General features: G+C 45.2%; 1 protein-coding gene and 1 pseudogene across 3 annotated transcripts in view; one reads left to right on the forward strand and one right to left on the reverse strand.

Moving 5' to 3' along the window:
• The window catches only part of LOC126262665 (GATA-binding factor C-like), a 675,775-nt gene that overhangs the window by 270,281 nt on the left and 380,723 nt on the right, over positions 1-24,771 (reverse strand). The window lies entirely within an intron of this gene.
• Positions 20,718-20,836, forward strand: LOC126207159 (5S ribosomal RNA; annotated as a pseudogene).

The following is a 24,771-nucleotide window of genomic DNA, read 5'->3' on the forward strand; positions in this document are numbered from 1 at the left end:
TAATTAGTACAGCAGCTTAGCCAAAACTGCAAATACGAATTAATTTTCGGTGTTGTCTTTGAACCAGATGCAGCGATATCAGTCTTCGGTTCCCTGTCTACTTGCATCAGATTTTATCTTGGCCTACAAATGAGATGGGACGATGTCGTCATAGTAAATCTGCAGGACGTCGTCGAATATGAGCGATATAGACTGAAGCTGCGAAGAAACTGGTATAGGCATGCGTATTCAAGTACAGAGATATGTAAACAGGCAGAATACGGCGCTGCGGTCGGCAACGTCTATATAAGACAACAAATGTCTGGCGCAGTTGTTAGATAGGTTGCTGCTGCTACAATGTCAAGATATCAATATTTAAGAGAGTTTGAAGGTGGTGTTATAATTGGCGATGGGACACAGCATCTCCGAGGTAGTGATGAAGTTGGGATTTTCCCGTACGACCATTTCACGAGTGTACCGTGACTATCAGGGATCTGGTAAAACATCAAATCTCCGACATCGCTGCGGCCGGAAAAAGATCATCCAAGAACGAGACCAACGACGACTGAACAGAATCTTCCGACGTGACAAAAGTGCAACCCTTCCGCAAATTGCTGCACATTTCAACGCTGGGCCATCAAGACGTGTCAGCGTGCGAACTATTCAACGAAACATCATCGATATGGGTTTTAGGAGTCGAAGGCCCACTCGTGTACCCTTGATCACTGCACGACACAAAGCTTTACGCCTCACCTGGGCCCGTCAACACCGACACTGGACTGTTGACGACTGGAAACATGTTGCCTGGTCGGACGAATCTCGGAAAACAAGGTCCGACTTCGAGTCTCGGTCCGGCACACAGTTGCCCATGAAGTTTCAAAATAGCTCACACTTCGCTGCAGAGCGAAAGATTTATTCAGGATAGTCTTCTTCCGCGCATACGATCCTCTAGAAAGAGACAACTGACTGGCAGTTAGATACGGCTGTTCGACACGGTCCAAGAGCACGTGCTGCAGCATGTGGGCGGTGTCCATTTTTTTGCGGAGCGGCGTGTACCGGCCGGTGCTCCACTAAGGCGAGCCGAGCCGAGCTGAGCCGGGCGGCGCGCCGCGCCACACCCAACAACAAACCAGCAGACAACACCGCTACCAACTTGACAGCCGCGAAATCGGTGTAAACACCGGCGTTCCGGGACGGCCCCTCGCTGCACCTAAATATAGAAACCGCTGCCCCCCTCCATCCCTCCAGCCATCACAACATACGCGCCGCTGCTGGAACGCTGCCTCCACAAACGGCTTTTCGGACGCTTGGCCGCTCTCGCTGTCATAACTTGTCCTCACCAGAAGGACGTTCGAATGGAACTGGAATATTATTGCCGTCTAGCATTAACGGTCAGAGAGGTTTCTAAATTTTTAAACGACCAGTTGGATAGGCTGTCAACGTTGCAGATTTGCACAACTGGTGCCATAGCCACTCACACTGACGGCAGACAGCAGCGGTAACGACAGTACTTTCTGGCTTCAGATTTTCAGTATGAACGCAATGCTATTTCATACCCTCAGATTGTTCATTGAATACTTTTCGTTAAGTAATCAACTTTCTGTAACTTGGTATCCTATTCTATAAACCAGAGAGAATATCATTTAGCCCCCAACCCTATTCGAAAAAAAGGCTTATACATTTTGAGATGACAGATCAGTCTTTAATTACTTACAAAAACAGTCTTGTTTGATGGAGTTTTCTGGCTCGGGCACCGCAATAGGTTTTAAAGATCCGCTGTGTCCACTTCATTGTCGTAGGAAGTGAAGAATGTACAAGGTTTGCAACTTAATGTTAAAAAAAGGCACTGGTATAATTAAACGTAACGATTAATGTGTAAAACAAAATGGTTCAAATGGCTCTGAGCACTATGGGACTTAACATCTGTGGTCAACAGTCCCCTAGAACTTAGAACTACTTAAACCTAACTAACCTAAGGACATCACACACATCCATGCCCGAGGCAGGATTCGAACCTGCGACCGTAGCGTCACGCGGTTCCAAACTGAAGCGCCTAGAACCGCACGGCCACACCGGCCGGCTAATGTGTAAAACAGCCACAGCTACTTATAAACGAATGCTGTATAATCTAAACATTAAAAGCCAATTTTTTAAGCTACAGTGGGTGCACAAAGTATGAAACACCATAAACGAAACACATTACAATGCCTAATACGGTATAAAAATACTGTTGCCATTCTAAATAGCCTCCAATTCTCTCGGAATGGTTAAATCCAGGTCCTGTATTTCTTAAAAGGGTATCTTATTCCATTGTTGCTGCAAAATAGTGGTAACGTCGGGCAACGATGATGGAGGTGGATAGCAACCACACATCCTTCTCTCCAAAGTAGACTACAAAGACTGAATAATGAGATATCTTGGGCAGGGGAGATCCAACAATTCATCCTTTTGGTAACAAAATGATGCGAGCTTTGTGAACAGGGGACCTGCCGTCTTGGAACACAGAATCACTATTGGCGAACAAACATGTCCTTGGGATGGACCAGATCTACCAAAATGGTCACATAATCCCTGTTAGTATTGCGACTTCGCTGAGTTCCTCGGGGACCCATGAAACATCATTATGTGGTTTCCCATATCTTCACCGAATCCGCTTCACGTTTGAGTCTTGGGACATACAATGGGCCAGAAGGTCGAAATAGTGTGAAACAAGACTAAGACTCGTCCGACCAAATGACTTTCTTCCATTGCGCCGTGGCCCAGGTTTTATGGCTTCGGCATTACGTTTTCCTGTTACAGGCATCTGCGTTACTGATGAGAGGTTCTGGAGAGCTACAGCTTGCGCTGCAATTCCCTGCTTATGAAACTCTCATCGGTTATTATGGTGTACACAGGGTTCGCAAGGGCAACATTCCGTTCTGCAGTGAGTAGTTGTTGTCTTGTTATTTTTCGTCACAATCCTCTACAATAACTATCTGTTACAATCACTCAACACACTTTCGTTCGCATTGTGACTTAGCGGATGATGTTTTCCCGCTTTTCCCGTATGTGGTATAAATCTTCGATATGATGTCTCTTGAAACCCCAAATATCGGTTACCTTATATTGATAATTTTTATTTATGGACCGTCTGACAGCAACTGAATAAAACGAGCGTTCAGTGCATAGTGCTGTGGAATGTGGAAAAAACCGCAAATTGGCGTTCACAAGAAGAAGAATAACACAAAAAATGTAACAGGAGAGTAATATGTAAGAAATTGTCCACGCAACCTGCCACTGACGATGCCTTGCAGAAAATAAAGGCTAAACGCGTATGGCACTAAAATTGTGTTTTATTCAGTTGCTGTCAGACGGTCCATAAGTAAAAATTATCAATATACCGTAATATTACACGCAACTGAGGAAGACAGGACTACAAAAGTTGAAGATATCGGTTACCTTGGTTACTTACCAAACGAGTACCAACAGTCTGCCCACATTCGAAGTCACTTAGCACCGATATGACGCAGTCACACCCACACAGAATACTGTCGTAACCTCGATTGACACTTGCAACGTACTAAGGATACTGCACAAGTGCAGTTCGTCGTCAAATACAACAGCGAAACCTGCTTCTGTGACTAGCATGTGTGTTTGTGCTCACGGTGTGTATTCGGCAACTGACATACTTGTTAAAACGACAGTAGCATCGAATTTACTTCAAATTATGAAGAAATTAAAGTCGTCCGACGTGGCTGATTGCCTTCCATGACGCGGTCTGTAATGAAAGGTGGGTTTTAGCAAGTTGTATTCCTTTGTTCAAAATGGTTCAAATGGCTCTAAGCACTTTGGGACTTAACATCTGAGGTCATCAGCCCATAGACTTAGAACTACTTAAACCTAACTAACCTAAGGAAATCACACACATCCATGCCCGAGGCAGGATTCGAACTTGCGACCGTAGCAGCAGCGCGGTTCCGGACTGAAGCGCCTACAACTACTCGGCCACAGCGGCTGGCCATTCCTTTGTAACTTCCAGTGCTCTAGCATTAGTTACACCAAAAGATAACTAATGCTAGAACACTGGAAGTTACAAATGAATGGCCGGCCGCTGTGGCCGAGTGGTTGTAGGCACTTCAGTCCGGAACCGTGCCACTGCTACGGTCGCAGCTTCGAATCCTGCCTCGGGCATGGATGTGTGTGATGTCCTTAGGTTTAAGTAGTTCTAAGTTCTAGGGGACTGATGACCTCAGATGTTAAGTCCCGTAGTGCTCAGAGCCATTTGAACCATTTTTGAACCAAAAGATATTTCTCCCCATCTATCATATGGCAAGTTTCCCGTCCTCATATTTCAGGTTAATGGATCTTTCGACACATTTATAGTTACCATGAATATTTCCTGGGGTTGTATTATTATCGATGTTGATACAGGTGTAGAGAAAAAAAGCAACATTTAATCTCGGTATTTTTCCCTCGGGGGGGGGGGGGGGGGGGGGAAGGGGGGGGAGGCATACAAAGTGTAAAATGACTATTCCAGTCGACGGTCGTAGCGGCTATTTTCTAACTTCTATGAACACTCAGAGAAGTTTCGCGAAATCCTTAATATTCCATGTGATGACACAGTGTATTATTCGCCTGCAATAGCTATGGAATGCTGGAAAGAATATAATTACAAATCATGTAATACGAACACCGCGGATTGCCTTACGACAGCAAAATGCGTCGACGCTTTGTATCTGGATGCATGTACAATGGGCTTTGATACACTGACCACATTGAGCATAGAAGTCTCTGAAGTTTACAAAGTGCAACGATTAACTGCTGAAAAACGAGAGAATGTCTACCCGGAATCTCTAACATTCCACGGCTACTTCTGCGACCCACCAGAAAACCAGAGTTCGGCAGTGGAGTAGAAAGTATGTCGAAGGCTTTCAGTGATCTTTTCCACTGTTACGTAGCGAGAAAATTGGACAAAAACCGGTACGGTAGCTGTAATCATTTCGCTAGCTATCCCGGTTTGCTTTTTGTTGTCGGGGTACGCGGCCAAATGACTTCCGCAGATTGAACTGGTTGCAAATGCTCCGCGGTCCACGAACTCAGAATCTTGCTCGGGAGGATTTAAAAAGACGCAAAATGTGGGAGAACGTATCCACCAACTCGCAAATCCCATTACATTCCTCAAATATGCAGCCACCTACACGTCGAGCCGGTTGATTCTAATGGGCTGCAAACTGACCGGTTAGGGCAAATGGCAGTCTCGAGATAGTCGCCCGTCGCCGTAATAGGTATAGTCTGAGGTATAGAGACCACATTAACAGAACACGTCTTATTTATCGCTGCGATAACCTGTCCCCTGCTCAGGTTCAGATTAGCCGTCCGCTAAGATATGTGAACGCGATCGAGTAACCTGTTTTCTAGATAGCGGTTGTCAGTTACTGCTTGTTGATGCCAAATCATGAATGGATTTGTATAAATTATACGTTAAAGTAGGTGCTAAAAAAAGATTCGGGTCTCCATAACGCACCAGAGAAAGGGCCCTTTATAATAAATCGTATACAAGCGGGAAGAATTTGTATTGCTTTTGATGTACTAAAACCTTGCACGTCGATAATGTAGCTTAATGTAATTATCTAGCCTACAGTTTCAGCATCATCTTCTAAGTACAGCGGCATGGGATAAGTAACTCCAGCTGGGAAATGAAATAAGAAACATGAAGTAAGTAACTGAATATCGTAACACCGTGGGCGCCAACAATAATTTAAACGAAAGTTAAGAGAGGACGCATTATGAGCGTACATCTAATGGAGGAGTCAAACATCTCACCAACCGAACTATTTTTATGAGCAGATATAAATGCCGTGCACGATACTTTTACGAAATATAGTACCATATTCTGTTTCTGTCTTACTGTACAATGAGAATGCTACTGCAACGTGTAAAACTGAATTGTTATTTATGCAATAACTTTGATGGATTTTTTTCTTTCGTACATAGTGATTTCTGGGTGCTTATGCGTGTGCATCCTACAAATTATGCCAGAGACTGACGTAATGATGATTTTTTTATGGTTATTGTAATTGTAATAAGCATGGCAAACAACATAAAAGTATATGCTTGAGATGGTCAAATAAAAAGGGACATCCCGGATATCCATTGGGCTTATTCCAATCAGCAGCTAGATGCGCACTGTAACATTGACCTTCCAAGAGGATGGTAAAGAGGAAGGCTAAACAACTGTTTGGCATCTATGTAATCAGAGACGAAGTATTCTCTCGTTCGCACAAGGAAGGAGTATATAGTTGACTGTTGCATTTCTCTGTTAACTATTCTGAAGTACCCTTGGCATGATTAAAGCACCACAGAAAACCCATTCTGGATGGTGGGTCGTTGACGAGGTCCCATTAATCCCGAATAAATGTAGATCAGTACGTCGATCCGCTCAGTCTGAACGCTCGGGAGCTGTGTATAGTAAAAACATCCTGTCTGAGGCAGGATTCGAACCTGCAACCGTAGCAGTCACGCGGTTCCGGACTGAAGCGCTCTTTTGTTTCGGGTTTTTCATTCACAGATTAATGCTAAAGTCAAAAACCAAAATTGATAAATCGAAAAAGTGATAAACTGTTTTTCTTTTATTATTTTGTGGGGGTTTGTTGGGTGATAAAAATTTAGAAAATATTTGACCATATATAGAAAGTTCGTTGAAATCAGCTAAGTTCTCTCACATTCAAATACTCTCATTTTCAAATAATGTATGAATATAGGTTGGGTAATTCGCCCGCCATGAGCTACGCTGCCTGAATTTACATGCGCATTTTCTAACTTCAAATCTGAACTTGTTGTGGTCTCGTAAGATCATACCTATTAACGAATGGCTTGTGAGAGCATTTTACGTTTGTAAATTCGGTCAGTAATCGTACAAATTACAGAAAATAGAATTTTGGCAACTGGGAATAAGTTATCGTTAGCGTTTACTCTCAATTACTAATAAAGAAATGTCCTGACTGATTCACTGACTCATCACAGCCCAGCCCGAATCGCTAAGGACAGTAACTAGAAATTTGGTGAATGGGTTGAGCTGCACTATAGGCATCTTTTAGGGAGCTATTTTTCGAAATTCCACCGCTAAGGGTGTGAAATACCTACAGGATAAAAGATTTTTTGAAAATATGTACTTCTTAAGGCAATCTTGAAGCTAGAATTATGAAAATTGGTACTAGGTTTCTCGGTTAGAATAAAAACAGGAACGTGTTTCACCATTTTTGGAAATTCAGTCCCTGGGGAGGTGAAAGTTTTTCTTTAAATAAATCATCATTAATGGATTACCAAAGCATTTTTAAAGCTCCGTCTACGAAAATTGGTATTTTACTTCTCAGTTAGAAATTAAAAAAAAGTGATGCATTGTTTTTGGATATCCAGTTCCTATTCAGTCCCTAAGGGGAGTGATATAGGGGATGAAAAGTTTTATGAAAATATTTCATTATGAAAGCAGAATGGTTTTTTGGTCAGAAGTACATTCGGAAAAGACCATGCTTCTACGGGGTTAATTAGCGTGAAAAGTTTAGGAGATACTGCAGTTTGTTAACTATATCAAAGAAAGCTATTTAACAGTCACCGCGACGACGGCTTTGACAAAATTGCATAGAAAAAGCTACAGATCTGTAAGACATTAGCTATTTAGTAGTCCTACCACATGTTTATAAAATAATTTTTGTTGTAATTACTATGTAAACTAATCATTACTGAAGAAAATATAGATACCACGTTTAAATACCATTCCACGTACAGGAATATCCGTTTCGGATGACAGAGTTCAGTACCGGATGTAACACTAGCGCTAACAACTGTAGAACCACCCATACGACTTTTCTCTAATGGTTCTATAGGCTCTGAGCACTATGGGACTTAACTTCTGAGGTCATCAGTCCCCTAGAACTTGGAACTACTTAAACTCAACTAACATAAGGACATCACACACATCCAGGCCCGAGGCAGGATTCGAACCTGCGATCGCAGCGGTCGCGCGGTTCCAGACTGAAGCGCCTAGAACCGCTCGGCCACTCCGGCCGGCTAACTTTTCTCTCTCTGTTTTTTACTCACTATATGAAATAAAATTAGGCCCGTTGGAGTTCTTTGCTTAATTAACTCTTTCGCAATGTGTAGTTTTACATCTGAGCAATGAATTACAAATTGAATTGAAGAGAAAGAAACTGCAGACTATACAGTGTACGCGAGCAAAGCAGCAGGCACTAAGCTCGTAATACACACTGATGAGCAAAAACGTTATGGCCATCTACTTAGAAGCATGTTGGCGTACTTGTGGAAAGCAGCTCAGAACTGATCCTGAAGCACGATTGTGGCCTTGCGACACGGACAGTTATCCTGCTGAAAGATGCCACCTATGATCAGGAAGGCACGAAGCATGAAGGGCTATAGCTGGTCTCCAATGATGTTCACGTAGTCCACAGCTGCCATGGTGCCTCCGACCAGGCGACACGATTCCATCGATCCACCGTCCTAACTCGATCCCGTGCCCACAGGTAATCGTAACTGACCATGTTGTTTGGTCAGCGTGGGAACACGTATGGGTCCTCTGCTGAAGAACACCATGTTCAACACCGTGCTCTGAACGGAGTGTTCCAAAACACTTGCGCCTGCGCCAGCACTGTACTCTGCCGTCAGATCTGCCTCAGATCTCCTCCTACCCAGCTTTAGAGAGCGGGCAAGCCTCCCATCCCTATGTTCAGTGGTGAGGTTTGGACGCCCAACCTCTTGTTGCCTGCTCGTGGTTTCAAGATTCTTCATCCACTTCCCATAGATGCTCACGAGAGTAGCACGCGAACAGCCGATCATATATGTAGTTTCTGAGATGCTCGCTCCCAGGAACTGGGCCACAACAATCTGGCTTTCGTCAGAGTCGCTTAAGTCTACGAATTTCCGCATTTGCACGACTTTCTCTTACGCATCCAGTGCCCTCAGCGCCACGAGGCAGGGTACAACCTCGCGGTGGGCAGTGGTCATAATGTTTTTGTTCACCAGTGTAACATCGTGTAGTCGAAAGAAGACCACTTAGTAGGGAGCATTGTCTCATCCGACGATTGACATCGCTTTCTTAGCAGACATGCATCTCTTTCTGTCTATTTGGTTACACTTCATAGCGGCTTTTAGTATGCTGCAGCTCTCTATACGTCTGATATAGAAGCAACAATCAATCTGTATCCACTTAAAGCCTCAATTCAAGGTATGTATGTGATTCATCCTGGATACCTTTAATCCTGACGTCATCACATCTGCCATAGAATGCTTTGCTCCAGAGATACACCTTCAGAAACTACCTCGTGTATTAGAGAATAACCTCTGTGATACGAGTAGATCTCTCTCTGCCCCATTCCCCCTGCCGTTGCCTGTAATGTTTTCTTCATGTGTGCCAACCATTTCAATATCCTTCTTGCCAACACCTACCATGATGGGTGTAAGTAGGCTGTTAAGGTTTTTATGTTGGTAACGCCATATAGCGCTTTGTATGAAAATCACTGACTGTGCTGTACAGCAGTCTGTGGTTGGTTTGCACTGTAGGAATATTTGCTATTGTAGTGGTGTGCAGTTGGATATGAACAGCGCGTAGCGTTGCGCAGTTGGAAGTGAGCTGCCAGCAGTGGTGGATGTGAGAAGAGAGATGGCAGAGTTTTGAGAGCGGACGATCTGGACGTGTGTCCGTTCAAATAGTTCAAATGGCTCTGAGCACTATAGGACTCAACATCTTAGGTCATAAGTCCCCTAGACTTAGAACTACTTAAACCTAACTAACCTAAGGACATCACACACACCCATGCCCGAGGCAGGATTCGAACCTGCGACCGTAGCAGCCCCGCGGTTCCGGACTGCAGCGCCAGAACCGCACGGTCACCGCGGCCGGCGGACGTGTGTCCGTCAGAAAAACGAAATTTGTAAGACTGGATGTCATGAACTGATATATATTATGACTTTTGAACACTATTAAGGTAAATACATTGTTTGTTCTCTATCAAAATCTTTCATTTGCTAACTGTGCCTATCAGTAGTTAGTGCCTTCAGTAGTTATAACCCTTTATTTAGCTGGCAGTATTGGCGCTCGCTGTATTGCAGTAGTTTGAGTAACGAAGATTTTTGTGAGGTAAGTGATTCATGAAAGGTATAGGTTATTGTTAGTCACGGCCATTCTTTTGTAGGGATTTTTGAGAGTCAGATTGCGTTGCGCTAAAAATATTGTGTGTCAGTTTAGTGACGATCAGAATAAGTTCAAAAATGTGTGTGAGATCTTATGGGATTTAATTGCTAAGTTCATCAGTCCCTAAGCTTACACGCTACTTAACCTAAATTATCTTAAGGACAAACACACACACACCCATGCCGGAGGGAGGACTCGAACCTCCACCGGGACCAGCCGCACAGTCCATGACTGCAGAGCGTTAGACCGCTCGGGATCAGAATAAGTAAAGAGAGAAGTGTGAGCACGTTCAGTTTTGTTCTGCTGTTTGAAAATTAAATAACGTAAGAGGTTTATCAGCACAGTAAAACAAATTTTTCTAAGGGGAGGTTTTAAGGGTTATTGTAAATGTTCCATTTCCCATTCGCGCAAAGTTCCCACACTGTCTTACACACATACACACGACACCACAAATCGGCAGTCGGCTATCTTGGTCACCGGGCACACAATTTGTTCGGCCGACTTGCAACCGTGGAGTCACAGTAGCACGTACTGGAAGTCACCTTTGCGTGCTAATGAAGGCTTTCTCCGCCGGCCGGTAGTGACTCCCGCAACCCTCTTTAATAACAACTCGAGAGTCGACCCCGTTGCCACCGCGTACCGGCCCCGGCGCGCCGCCGATCGTAATTCCAGCGCGAACACGCCCACCAGCTCGCGCGTGACGTAACCGCGAGCCAGCAATTTCCTGGTCACCCGTCGACCCACTGCCGCGCCGACAACTCGCCAACAGCGCCCTGTTCGGGTCCCGTCGGCCGCCAATAAAGCACGCCCCGAGTGAGCTTCGGAGCTGCCGCGTACGCTCGGGGTCAACAGCACACACACACACACACACACACACACACACACACACACGGCAGGGAGCACCCAATTTAAATGCTCTAAACCTGATTTACACGCCACCTTAATAGGCCATTAATATACAGGCGGACTTCTTTTCTGGGCTAAAGGCAAATAGCTTCTAGTATATGGTTCTTAGCCGGCGGACGAAGCTGTGGCCCCGTTCGCGCCCCAAAATCGTGCTCTTTCCTCGTCGCTGGCGCAGCGCTGAGTTACGGCGGACGAGTTAATAAATTCGTCTCCGCAACGAGAAAGCCGCAGGACCTCCCGTCCTCCATTTCCTCGTGCTCGTCCAACCCGGAGCTAATTTCATTTGCATTTACTCGTTGTCAATAACGCAGTCCTTATTAGGCCGTAATTTACGCGGCAGGGTTCTATTACGGGCGCGGCGCCGTGGACACAGCGTGCCCCTGCCTTAGCCCGCTGAGCCCCGGCGTGGCCGGTTCGCCGGCAGCGCTGAAATCCTTAAATCAGGCAGCCAGTTTTTCCGCCCGCTACCAGCCGCCTAATCGAACACGGGCGGCGAGGCGAGGCGAGTTTATGGAGGCGGTCGCGCGATAAATCGACGCGTCGCAGGCTCGACGAGCTGCGCTTCACACTCGCCTCGGCGTTTTAGCGTAAACGCAGTGACTCGAGACAGTGGAAGATTGACGGCGTGCAACACCACCGGCAATGCATCATTCATTTACGGAGCAAGTAACCGTTAATATCTTACTGCTGAATTACATAGAATTTCTATTAATACGCTGTGATTTATAGCTGCTCCGTACTAGCAGGTAGAAGACAAGTAATTGCAGAACCAAAGTACAGGAAATATGCAGGCAGACCAGTTAGTCTGTTATTGACGGAACGTACAGCACGCGGTAGTAACTACACAGTGGATCATACAGCCCTTGCAGCAGTAAGTAAATTCGTTTTGACAGTTAAATGTTCTAAGTCTGAATATCACAGGTTTCGATATCCAGTCAAGCATACAAGCTATGATTTTCACATTATACAATTAACGCTAGGAACAATGTGGAAGGCATGCACTATAGGGCGTAGGGAATAGCAGGTGGTTGCGTGTCCTGGATCTGTTCACGTGCGGGATGCAGTTTTGGGATAAGTGAGATTAAAAAAAAAAAATTAAAATTGCTAGAGGCCGAAAGAAATCGAGAACAGGGAGGACGAATTCGGGGAGGGTACAAGAAGAAGAAGATAAAGAAGGGATGTGACTGAAGCGTAGTAAAATGAGAAAAGAGTGGAATACTACGAAAATAAACCACGAGGAGACTAGGGTTAACTGCGTTCACCATTAATTCCCTGGACGTTGATGTGTTAACTGATAGCAATTAATTAAAATATGGTAAAAAATTCAACGACGACTTTCTGTTCAGTTTCTGTTCTGACAGATTTGTATCGATTTTTAGTTTTTGTGTATTTTTAGCTATTCTATCTCCATGTAAATCCGGATTAATCACTATTTTATAAGCATGGTTTGTATGCAGACGGAATTGGCAATTTATAAGGAACCTAGGAGAGTGCTTTGATGTACTTGATCTTCCTAAAACTGCCCTTCCGGTAAGGCGCTGCAGTCATGGACTGTACGGCTGGTCCCGGCGGAGGTTCGAGTCCTCCCTCGGGCGTGTGTGTGTGTGTGTGTGTGTGTGTGTGTGTGTGTGTGTGTGTGTGTGTGTGTTTGTCCTTAGGATAATTTAGATTAAGTAGTGTGTAACTTAGGGACTGATGACCTTAGCAGTTGAGTCCCATAAGATTTCATACACATTTGAACATTTTTTGAACTGCCCTTCCGGGTCACTTTACAAATTAAAATTACATTGATAAGACGAGGTAGGACAGTTCTGGAGAGCTTTTCAATGAGTAGGGCGTCCAGACGACGTAAGAACATCAAAAGGATTCAAATGGCTCTGAGAACTATGGGACTTAACATCTGAGGTCATCAGTCCCCTAGAACTTAGAACTACTTAAACCTAACTAACCTAAGGACATCACTCACATCCATGCCCGAGGCAGGATTCGAACCTGCGACCGTAGCAGTCGCGCGTTTCCAGAGTGAAGCGCCTAGAACCGCTCGGCCACTCCGGCCGGCCCTAAGAACATCCCTGACAGTTAACAGCACTGTCGTCAGCTTTCAACTGCGAGGCGCGAACTGCTGTAAGCGAAACAATAGCCGTTTATAAAGGTGCGACAGCCGGCGGGAGTGGCCGAGCGGTTCTAGGCGCTACAGTCTGGAACCGCGCGACCGCTACGGTTGCAGGTTCGAATCCTGCCTCGGGCATGGATGTGTATGATGTGCTTAGGTTAGTTAGGTTTAAGTAGTTCTAAATTCTAGGGGACTGACGGCCTCAGAAGTTAAGTCCCATAGTGCTCAGAGCCATTTTGAACCTCTACGAAACCGTCGACCTGCAGTCCCCAGCAAATTGTCTACAAACTGGGGGAAGCAAATCCACGCGTGTTGAGCACCTGAGAGTCTGCTGAATGTTGGCTCGACCTAATGCGGACTGCTAGTAGCTCCTTTCACAAGACGGCATCTAAACAGTCACCTTTGTCCAGCTGAGCTATTGCTCCGTCCCTAATGGCCCAGATTTCGACGGGCCGTTGGTGTGGTGAGCTTCCTGGTCGCTCTCTGCACCCGGCTGCGTCACACGCTAGCAGGTAGGCACGCACAGACGGCCCCGTTGCCCGCGCTGCCGGCAGCTGAGCCGCTCCCCGCTGCTTTCTGCGCCCAATTAGCGCAGCAAATTAATTGCTCTGTCTGCAGGACCGGTATGCGGCCTGATATCACCTTTGCCGTGCTCCAAAGATATCAATCGACTAGCGCAACTTCGTGCACAGCCTGCGATATAGTCATCGGCACTCTTGCCTTGGCTTCTGTTGTAACAAGAGTTGAAACTATTGAATCCTCATTCTCAACATAGTGAAGACGGAGAAAAGGAATTTAAAAAATTAGGAGTCACTGGTTTCGCAAGCGTGCGAAAACTTCAGTTTCAGTTCACTGTATCATGTGAGCTGAAGAACCGTTACTAATACATTTTCTGATCTGTCTTAAAGAAACTGCTGATGTAACATGAACGAGTAAATGGTGACCTGCACTCATACTATCCCCTCTTTTCCGCGAAAACACATTAAGAAACAGTTAAAAATATGTATGTGTGTGAAATCTTATGGGACTTAACTGCTAAGGTCATCAGTCCCTAAGCTTACACATTAGTTAATCTAAATTATCGTAAGGACAAACACACACACACACACCCATGCCCGAGGGAGGACTCGAACCTCCGCGGGGACCAGCCGCACAGTCCTTGACTGCAGCTCCCTAGACCACGCGGCTAATCCCGCGGTAGCCAAAAGAGTGGGGAATAATATGGTGTATTGGAATTTTGGCCGGCCGATGTGGCCGAGCGGTTCTAGGCGCTTCAGTCTGGAACCGTGCGACTGCTACGGTCACAGGTTCGAATCCTGACTCGTGTGTGGATGTGTGTGATGTCCTTAGGTTAGTTAGGTTTAAGTAGTTCTAAGTTCTAGGGGACTGATGATCTCAGATATTAAGGCGCATAGTGCTCAGAGCCATTTGAACCTTTTTTTTATCTAGAAAAAAAGCAACGGGCTTTCAGAAAAAAAGTAATGTATTACTTATTGAACGCCCCTCGTATTTTATTTTAGTCCACACGAAAAACTTTCATACTAATTTCCATTCAGTTGCGTTTCTTTTATACTCTATTTACAGTCGATATTTACAGTTTTCAAAATGGTTCAAATGGCTCCAAGCACTAAGGGACTTATCATCTGAGGTCCTCAGTCCACTAGAACTTAGAACTACTTAAACCTGACTAACCTAAGTACATCACACACATCCATCCCCGAGGCAGGATACGAACCTACAACCGTAGCAGCACAGCGGTTTCGGACTGAAGCGTCTAGAACCGCTCGGCCACAGCGGCCGGACATTTACAGTTTTCGATGTCTTCATGAGTCTGTGATACAGCAGAAAGATTTATTTTTGGGTGTAACTGATTTCGATAAATGCTCATGAGAGCCTGAGAAGGAAGCCATAAAAGGCTTCGAAATCGACTGCAAATAAAGTAAACAACAAGCGCACCTGCATGTGTGCTCCACAAAAAAATGTGAGCAACGAGACTCAAATATCTGTTGAGAGCGCAGTTAGGTAACTGCAGTTGGGCTCACGATAATACCGGAGAGAGCGGAGATTCAGTCTTTAAAGTCAAAAGCGAAACACACTTTTCTTCAGAAAGTCTCCTTTTTACTTCGCCATTTTGTTGCTGCGAATAGTACGAATAATTCCTGTCACAGGAATGTCAAGCTCTATTCAAGGAATGGATGGGTCAGCAATAAACTTGAAGACACGATGCAATAAAACTGATACACTGCAGTACGGGAGATTACCAGCTGTTTATCTGGTCTCGACACTCGACAGCAGACTCTTTGAAACGCTGACACGAGAAAAGCCATTAAGAAATAACAGCAAAAGCGTACGCCTGCGCTGGATCTGAACCCAGCTGCGAAACAGGAGTGTACTGTTGTATTCGCTTATAATGAGAAATACTATTAGAGCCAGAATATCCTTACAGTATCAGGTTAGGAGAATGTACATCTAAGAGGAAGGAGATTAGTGTTTAAAGTCCCGTCGACATCGAGGTCATCGGAGACTGAGTACACACGCGGATTGTTTCAAGGTTAGGGAAAGAAATCAGCCATGCACTTTCAAAGGAACTGTACCTGCATTTTCCTGGAGTGATTGACGGAAAATCACGGAAAACGGCCGTCCTCCTGAATGCGAGTCCAACGTAAAATCTAATTTGTAATGAGAAGCAACTGGTATTTTTACATATAAGAAGTAATGCGGGAGATAAATGTCAAGTAGCACAACGGCTTGAAACTTTCCGACTGCCTTTCGTAAGTAATCCTCTTGCCTACTAAGACACCCAGACACGATAAACGACCCGTATCTCAGCAGCCATCTATCCACTGTCCCTCCACTACCGAACAAATGTTCTCAAAAGTACTCTTGAGTATTTTACTGACAAGCACTCCTGGGAGAAATAATACTGCGGAGAACGTCTTACCTTAACCTATGGTGTGTGTTCAGTATTTCCTCTCTCTGAGCTGCTAAGGAATCTGGAGCGCTGGAGAGCAAAACTGGTGGCTGGAAGCTAAAGCAAAGATTCACTATCTGAGTTCTTATTAGACCCTTAATGTTGATGTCGGCACGTAATTTTTAATACGACTAGCGGTCACGTATTATTAAGCCCCATATTCATCTTTTTTACTTGCAATGACTTCACTATGCAAAGCGTTAGTCGCTGGAAATAACAGCACCTGAGACAACTCTAACTTTGTGGACCATCGAGAGGCTTGTACCACCGGTGGCCGAAATTTTTGTTCGTCTTCCTCGATTTCTGTTAATATACCAGGACAAGGTGAATATTTCTCCGTCTTACTGTGAAGCACCAGGTGTTTCAGATAGAATTTCTACTTAAATCTCGCTGTGGTTCTCGTTTAAATCTATTAACTTAACTGTACTCAAAACGTTCTCAATCACAAAGTTAGTTGCATGTGAGAATGCATAAAAGACAACTGGTGCCGCGCCTTGAGAATAGGATGGATTTTTCAATAATAAACACTTTAGAACATTCCGTTCTCCTTCCGACCTTTGTCGGCCGTTACACTGATCTTTCACATCCCCGTTCTCTTATAGCGTATCTTTGGAATCAGTTTTGGTCTAGAACGGTTATGTAAGACCCACTACTTATCAAAACAGTAACTACTTTATTCGGTACAAGGGCCTCTCTTCCTCCCACTACTTTCATTGTTGTTTTGTTCCCTGCGTGACGTGGTGGAACCAAGGCTTACCCACAGTAACAAACCAAGGCATCAGATCAGTTGCACTTGTTTTTGAAAAGGGTTCAGACATAGCCAACAATTTCCTTTCCGCATACGCTTTTGCCGAACTCTCACATGCTTCCCTCCCATGCAGCGGGCCCGGGTTCGATTCCCGGCCGGGTTGAAGATTTTCTCCATTAATGGACTGGGCGTTGTGTTGCCCTCATCATTTTATCCTCATCACCGGCACGCAAGTCGCCCAATGTGGCGTCGACTGAAATAAGACTTGCACTTGGCGGCCGAAACCGAATGGTGCTTCCCGGACAACAATGCCATACGATCATTTCATTTTTTCACGAAACGTGGTATCCATCTTGCACAAATCTTTCTCATAGCCTATGCCTGTGGCGTGAGATACTTTGTGCATATTCTAATCATCAATAGTCCAGCACCACTTTTTATGAGTTTCCATCAATGTTGTCTGTTTTGGATCGCACGAGTACTTGGCGCTAGTTATCTTCTATACGTACTCCACAAGCCACCATATAGTGCAAGGAGGAGGGTACTTTGTATCACAGCTAGTCATCCTTTTCGCTCTTTCACTCCTACAGTGGAGCAATGGAAGAATGGCAGTCTTTTGTAGGAGCCCTAATTTCACTTATCTAAATTTTTGCGGTCATTAATCGAGATGTGTGTTGGTGGCAGTAGGATCGTTTTGCAGTCTGTCACAAATGACGGATCTTTAAACGTTTTCAGTAGTGCTTTTCGAAGAGAACGTTGTATTCCCTCCAGTGATTCCCACTTCAGTCCACGCATCAGCTTCGTAACACTCGCATGTTGATCGAATCTAGCGGTAACAAATCTAGCAGCATGTCTCTCAACTGCTCCGAAGTCTTTCTTTAATCCGACTTAGTGGGCATCCCAAATACTCTATCAGTGTTAAAGAATGGATCAAACAAGTGTTCTTTACGTGGTCTCCTTTGTAGATAAACTATAGTTTCCTACGATTCTCCCAGCACACCAGAATCCCCTTTCGAATTCCGTAAAACCGACTGTACGTGATCGTCCCACTTCCTGACACTTTTCAGCGTTAAACCTTCACATTTCACCACCATAATTGTGTCCATCAGCATACGCACATTCGAATATTTGCATTGAGGTGCCTATTCTGTCACCGCTAGAAATGAAGTAGCCTACTTCTTCTAAGCCTTCACCAATTTTTCACACATTTCTTTTGACGACAAACCATCCAAAATTACGAGGGGCGTCCAAGAAGTAATAGAACATATTTTTTTCTCGTCTAATATCAGTTGAAAATAATACTGAATTCGTTGTGGGAGGTCGTGGAATACTCCCGCTTCAGCTCCTCTAGTTTCACGAAATTCCGACAGGTGGCGCCGCTATATGTATCCTCTTTTAAATGGCTTGTGTAACGAAGTAGAGAGTTGTCACTGCGTTTCTTTTGGCGGAAAAGCATCGCAGGTATTCATAGATGGTTGCAGAGACCTGTCAGCGCACGAAATCGAGATAAAGTCGTTGGCAAAGCGTCTGTCACTGTCGCAATAATGTTGCGCAAACCTGTCCGATTTCCCGCGTGCCGGCCGACCGCAGATAGCTGTGACTCCAGCTTTGTTGGAACGTGCGGACACTCTCATTCGAGGTAATCGATGGATCACAATCAAACACCCCGCTGCTCAGCTGGACATCTCTGTTAGTAGTGCTGACACACTCGTCCACCAGCTGGGGTGCGCAAAGGTGTGTGTCCAATGGATTCCTCGCCGGCTCGCAGAATACCATGTCGAGCAACGAAGCATCATTTGTGCAGAATTGCTTGCGCTTTAGAATGCTTACAGTGACATTTTTTCTTGTCGCAAATCGCCGCAGGCGATGAAACACGGGTTCATCGCTTCGAACCGAAAAAAAACAGCAATCCGTGGAGTGGCACCAAACCACCTCGCCTCCGAAGGAAAAGTTCAAAGCCGAACTCGCAGCCGAGTCTTGGCGACGGTCTTCTGTGGCTATTCTGTTTGATGTCCTCCCTCGTGGAGCAACAATAGCCTCTGAAGTGTATTGTGCTACTGTCAGGAAACTGAAGTAACGTGTTCGTCGCCAAAAAAAAATGTAAACGAAATTCTTCATCCGGATGAGAACTGAAGGCTTCGCATGAGTCTGTACACTCGAGAGCAGCTCACAAAACTCCACTGGACTTTTCTTAGCCATCCACCCTACAGCACGGATCTCGCAACTTGCGACTGCCATCTGTTTGGTCCAATAAAGTAGTACACGGATGGTGGAGGTTACCGATGCAGTAAAACGTTGGTTCCGACGTCGACAGGTATAATGGTACCATGTAGACATACCGGCGCTCCCAGTAAGGTGGTGTAAGGCTGTCGCTCTGAACGGAGATTATGGTGAAAAATAGGGTTTTATAGCCAAAAGAGGGGGTAATAGTATGTTGTATTGGGATCCTGAATATAGCAACCTGCTTTCAGGAAAAAAAAAGTGCTTGTATATCGAACGCCCCTCACAAGGTCATTTGGAAGAGATTCATACGACACAGATACTTTAAATTGCGACCCTATCTGCGAAACTGTTTGCACAAATCGAGTTGACACATTGTTCAAGCTACTGCGGAACTCGTACCAACATAACAAAATCAAGATTTAATTAATACCAGTGCACCTCTGTGGCAGGACGAGGCCCCTTCACCTCCAGCCTCGTAATATCCCGGCACGTTATTCCCCATCCTACGGGAGCCACGTTCCCGGAGGGGCACGGCAAGCACAGCAAAGCACAGCACGGCACTGCCAAGCCGAGCTCTCCCGCGGCGCCCCAGGATAACGAAGTGGGCTGACGCCGGCGCGGCTGGCGGCTGCCGGAATCCGGCTGCGGTCCGCAGCCAGCCAGCCGCCGGCTCTCGGATGAGCTGTCACACAGATAAACATCGCGGCCGCGGCCGCGGCCGCGGTGGGCAATCGCGGCCAAATGAATGCTAATGAATTCACGTATTACGGCCCCAAACGACGTGTTTAATCTACGTTAAGAGCCACGCAACCGTGTGTACACACTCGGCTCCCGCTCACTTCGCGGTAAGTAATTGTTTTTTCGGGACTCCTTGTCTTTCCGCGATATCTGTGACTGGTCAGAGATGCCGCGACATCGTTCGCCGGACAGCTAGGTATGCAAATTAAGCGCCACTCCTCTATAATTTCTTTCATCGGGGACGTACATTGGAAGTCCGCAACACGCTTCTGCGTAAGCTGACCGTGGCAGATACTTCCTTATTGGTCTGTTTCAGCAAATCAAAACAAACATTACAGGGATTTATTTTGCATGATCGTGTTGAATGGGGTATGTCTTCGCCTTCTTACGACCAGACAGAACGTAATGGCGGGATCTGCGATTAATTCTACAATTCCAATAATCCCAACACAGAACGACTTGTTTTTTCACCATACAGAGCAGTTATCAGAAGTAAAACTTACATTAATTAAGACTGAATCATCTCCGAAACTCACCGTACCGACTGGCTTTCCAGACCAGGGAATATATGGATATTTAGTGTGACATTTACTAATATCAGCCTGATGGTAGACACGTCATTTGAAAAGATGCAAGAAAAGATGGAAGTGAATGGTTGAATACTGCAATGCTTGGAAAAATCTGCAGGTAGCCTTTGCTAGCAGTGCATGTCCAGCAACTGCTCCTGCTGTGACGACGTCGATTACCTGTTGTTCTACCAAGACACACAACAGTACATTTCATCTAAGGCTTCATGCTGGAAATACACAACAAAGCTGGAACTGTAGATTTACGTGGTACCACTCCATTTTCATGTGGCAACTGCCTTGCCGCAGTGCATACACCGGTTCCCGTCAGATCACCGAAGTTAAGCGCTATCGGGCGTGGGCCGACACTTGGATGGGTGACCACCCGAGCCTCCATGCGCTGTTGCCAGTTTTCGGGGTGCACTCAGCCTCGTCATACCAACTGAGTAGCTACTTGACCGAATAGTAGCGGCTCCGGTCAAAGAAAACCATCGTAACGACCGGGAGAGCGGTGTGCTGACCACACGCCCCTCCTATCCGCATCCTCCACTGACGATGACAAGGCGGTCGGATGGTACCGATGTGCCACTTGTGGCCTGAAGACGGAGTGCACACTCCATTTTCATGAGAATTTAACAAGTACTAAACCATGTTAGTGGAGCTCAATTTCTGCATCAGGAATATGACAGCATATTTTTTTCGACTTAGAGCAACGATTGAATTTGTGGATAAGTGTTGTCTGTTTCTGAAAACTTTCACTAGCTCACTAAACTACCAATTTCTGGAAACTGCACTTTGCTGGTATTGCTGTACTAACGTCTTGACATCTGGAAACGTTGAACTCTCCGATCATTAATCTGTATATATCTTTTATTATTGTCTGCATAGTCTCTCAACTGAACATCACAACACTAATGATCTTGTTCCGTTTGCTATTTCTGCTCTATTCGGTTTCTAACGCTCGCGTTCAAGTTTCTGCTCCGTGAACAATGTGTCAAAGAGTTGCACAGCAGTGGCATTGCAACATGAATATTTTAGCTCACAATATTTTGTTTTGTGTCACTGCTGTTTTCATAGACCGCGAACTTGAGTACCTCCCTCGATGTTTACAAGCGGTGTTCAAACAACCTTGAGTTTACACAGAGGGCTAGCGACTCTGTTCTTAGGTGCGAGAATTGTAATGTAGTTTGGTTTCAGTTGTCTCTACGGTAAACGAGAATTTCTACCACTCCACGCCGCAGTGCCTTAGACAGAGGTTAGTGTTTGTCCACTAAGCCGAGTGGGGCCGTAAATCGAAATCAACCTTCATCTATACATCCTCCTCTAATTGGGGGGATAATATGACTTACTTTTCATAGAAAGGGGAATCGCAACTGTTAGACTCAATGTGATAAATACGCTGATTTCGAAGATAGTTTTTTCAGTGCCTAGGAGAAAGAACGGTTTCCTGTTTCAAACAAGTTGATTTCAGCGCCGCTCAGCAAGAGAAGAAACACAAATCGGTCATTTACCATTCAACTAGGAAATGACACTTTTTCGTGTAACGATCTTAGCGTCCCCGCTCATACTTGACAAAATTAATGAGAATTGTCAATTATACGGGCACCTAGCAACTCATACTTATCTCCTCATGTAAAGACTATGAACGATTTCACCCTACCATCTATTGGTCATTTCTGCTAATAGTGGAATCATACAACAGATTTTTGAGCTCTGTATTTGAGATTCACAGGTGAAATAAGCTGAACAGGTTCATCTGCGAGCTGCGCGGTTTGAGAAGAGCGCAGATGACCGACGCTACGGGGCAGAATTTTCTGGTTCTAGAGCAGCGAGTCAGAAATATTCAAATAGCATCTTCGAAGGTGCGGGGAACAGGTTCTCTTCTGGCGCTGTCTCCCGAACGGTCCAAATCGTTAAAATAATTGATCGCAATCTCAGTCGAAAAGCCATCGAGCAAACTACCTGAAGGGACTGCTCAGCGTTGCGATGATGTAAACCTCGAAACATCCATTCTGCATAACGTAGAATGAACGACACTTTCGCTGTTCTGCTTCTATACGGCGGCTATACGTTCCAAACGTCAAAGATAAATAAATGTGAATCGTTTTGTACAAGCAACTGCCAGCATTACAAATATAGAGTATAATGCTGTAAATACGGATCATAACCATATATCCTTAGAGCAACTTACAGTTACTTACGACACTGAATACTCAGTAAATTTGAAATTCACGACAGAATACCGGATCGGGGCATTAATAGGTTTAAAGAAGAAGAGACGAACTGTACGAGGTTAGTTATCGCTAAATTGTGCATATTACTGGAAACGGTAATCTATACAGATATCCCAAAAACTAACAGTCAATAAATAAAGTCAGAACGACCCCAGAAGTTATACACTGATGAGCCAAAACATTTTGACCACCTGCTTAACAGCTTGTTTCTCCCTCTTTGGAACGAAATTAATCATTGATTCTGCGTATCAGAGATCCAACAGTTTGTTGGTGTGTTTGTGGATGTATATGGCATTAGCTGTCTACCCACAGGTCATGTAATTCGCGTAAATAACGGGCCGCTGTTTTGTGTACGCGGTGATGGCGCCCAATAGCGACCCAGACGGATTCCATAGGATTTACATCAGGCGCATTTGGTCGCCGAGACATCAACGTGAGTTCATTATAATGTTCCCCAAACCACTGTAGCACGGTTCTGTCTCCGACACACGGACAATTATGCTGCTGAAACATGACATACTGTTGGGGAAGACATCAAGCAGGAAGGGATGTAAGTGGTTCGTAGCTGGCAGCGTGCCTTCGATTACCACCACAGGTCCCACGCAAGCGCAGAATGTCTCCCACAGCGTAACACTGCTCTCACCAGACAACGTCTGTGGCGTACTGCACGTTTCGAGCCGCCGTTCGCCTCGATGGCGGCGTTTGTGGAAACCACCACATTGCAGCAAAAATGTGATTCACCCGAAGAGCTGACACGTTTCTATTGACCGGCGATGGAATCCCGCTGATCCCGTGACCACTGCAATCGTAACTGACGGTGTCGTTGGGTCAACATGTGAACACGTTCGGGTGGCCGGTTACGGAACTCTATGTTCAACAATGTACGATGGTCGGTGTGCTCCGAAACACTTGTGCGTGCACCAGCATTGCGCCCTTTCAGCAGAGATGCCATAGATCACCGTCTATCCTACTTTACATAGCACACAAGCGTGCGAATTCCACATTCTGTAAAGAATGGTGGACGTTCAGTCATTTAGCGCCTAGTAGTGGTTTCACTGTCCTATCTCTTTCCGCAATGCTCACGACATTAACAAGTGAACATTGGACCAGCTTCGCTGTTTTAGAGGTACTCGTTCACAGGTTATGCGTAATAATAATCCGCTCTTTGTAAAAGTCGCTTATCTCAATGAATTTCCCTATTGACAGCCCGTATCTTTGCTAGGATGATTCCCCGTCCGTGTCTGTTCCGCTTACATTCTTTTGTTGCCTTGTCACGTGCCCGCAATGCCATCAGGCGGCATCCAACATCGCGGTGGGCATTGGTCATAATGTTTTACCTTATCAGCGTATTAATTCGGAAATTTCCTTAACTTCCCAAGAGAATCGCAGATAGCCACGACAAATGTCACAGGATTCGGCTGAAGGTCATAAGGAAAGATGCGGAAGTAGGCAAGAAATAACAGTTGGCCGGTGTGGCCGAGCGGTTCTAGGCGCTTCAGTCTGGAACCGCGCGACCGCTACAGTCGCAGTTTCGAATCCTGCCTCGGGCATGGTTGTGTGTGATGTCCTTAGGTTAGTTAGGTTTCGGTAGTTCTAGGTTCTAGGGATCTGCTGACCTCAGATGTTTAGTCCCATAGTACTCAGAGCCATTTGAACCAAGAAATAACATATCAATCCGAAAAGGACAGGAACCATAACTAATTCACGGCCTCTCATTCTCAAAACTATACACGCGTTCAGTTATGAAAGAGAGGTGCGGAGATAGTGGCACATAGTGTTAATTGTAAAATTTTCTTCTTCTACTCCTCCTGCTTCTCCATTTTCCTTCGGTGCCATCTCCTTGAAGGACATTAACATCTTCATGGAAAATTATAATCGGATTTCAGAGGGTACGATTAAGGCAGCAACATCTTCAGATGCCTGAACACTGTTTGAAATTGCAAGTTCGTAAGTAGAAAATTACTGGTCTGCCCGTGGGTGATATCAGTTTGTCTGCTCTTTCTGATATACAAAGAGAATAACTCAGGTCTCTATTTGAATAGAAAGCTGCAGAAATTCCTTGGTGCTATGAGCTGAAAAATCGTCTGTGAGAATAAGGAGCTACGAACGG

The sequence above is a fragment of the Schistocerca nitens genome, chromosome 1 (genome assembly GCF_023898315.1).
Source record: "Schistocerca nitens isolate TAMUIC-IGC-003100 chromosome 1, iqSchNite1.1, whole genome shotgun sequence".
Classification (NCBI taxonomy): domain Eukaryota; kingdom Metazoa; phylum Arthropoda; class Insecta; order Orthoptera; family Acrididae; genus Schistocerca; species Schistocerca nitens.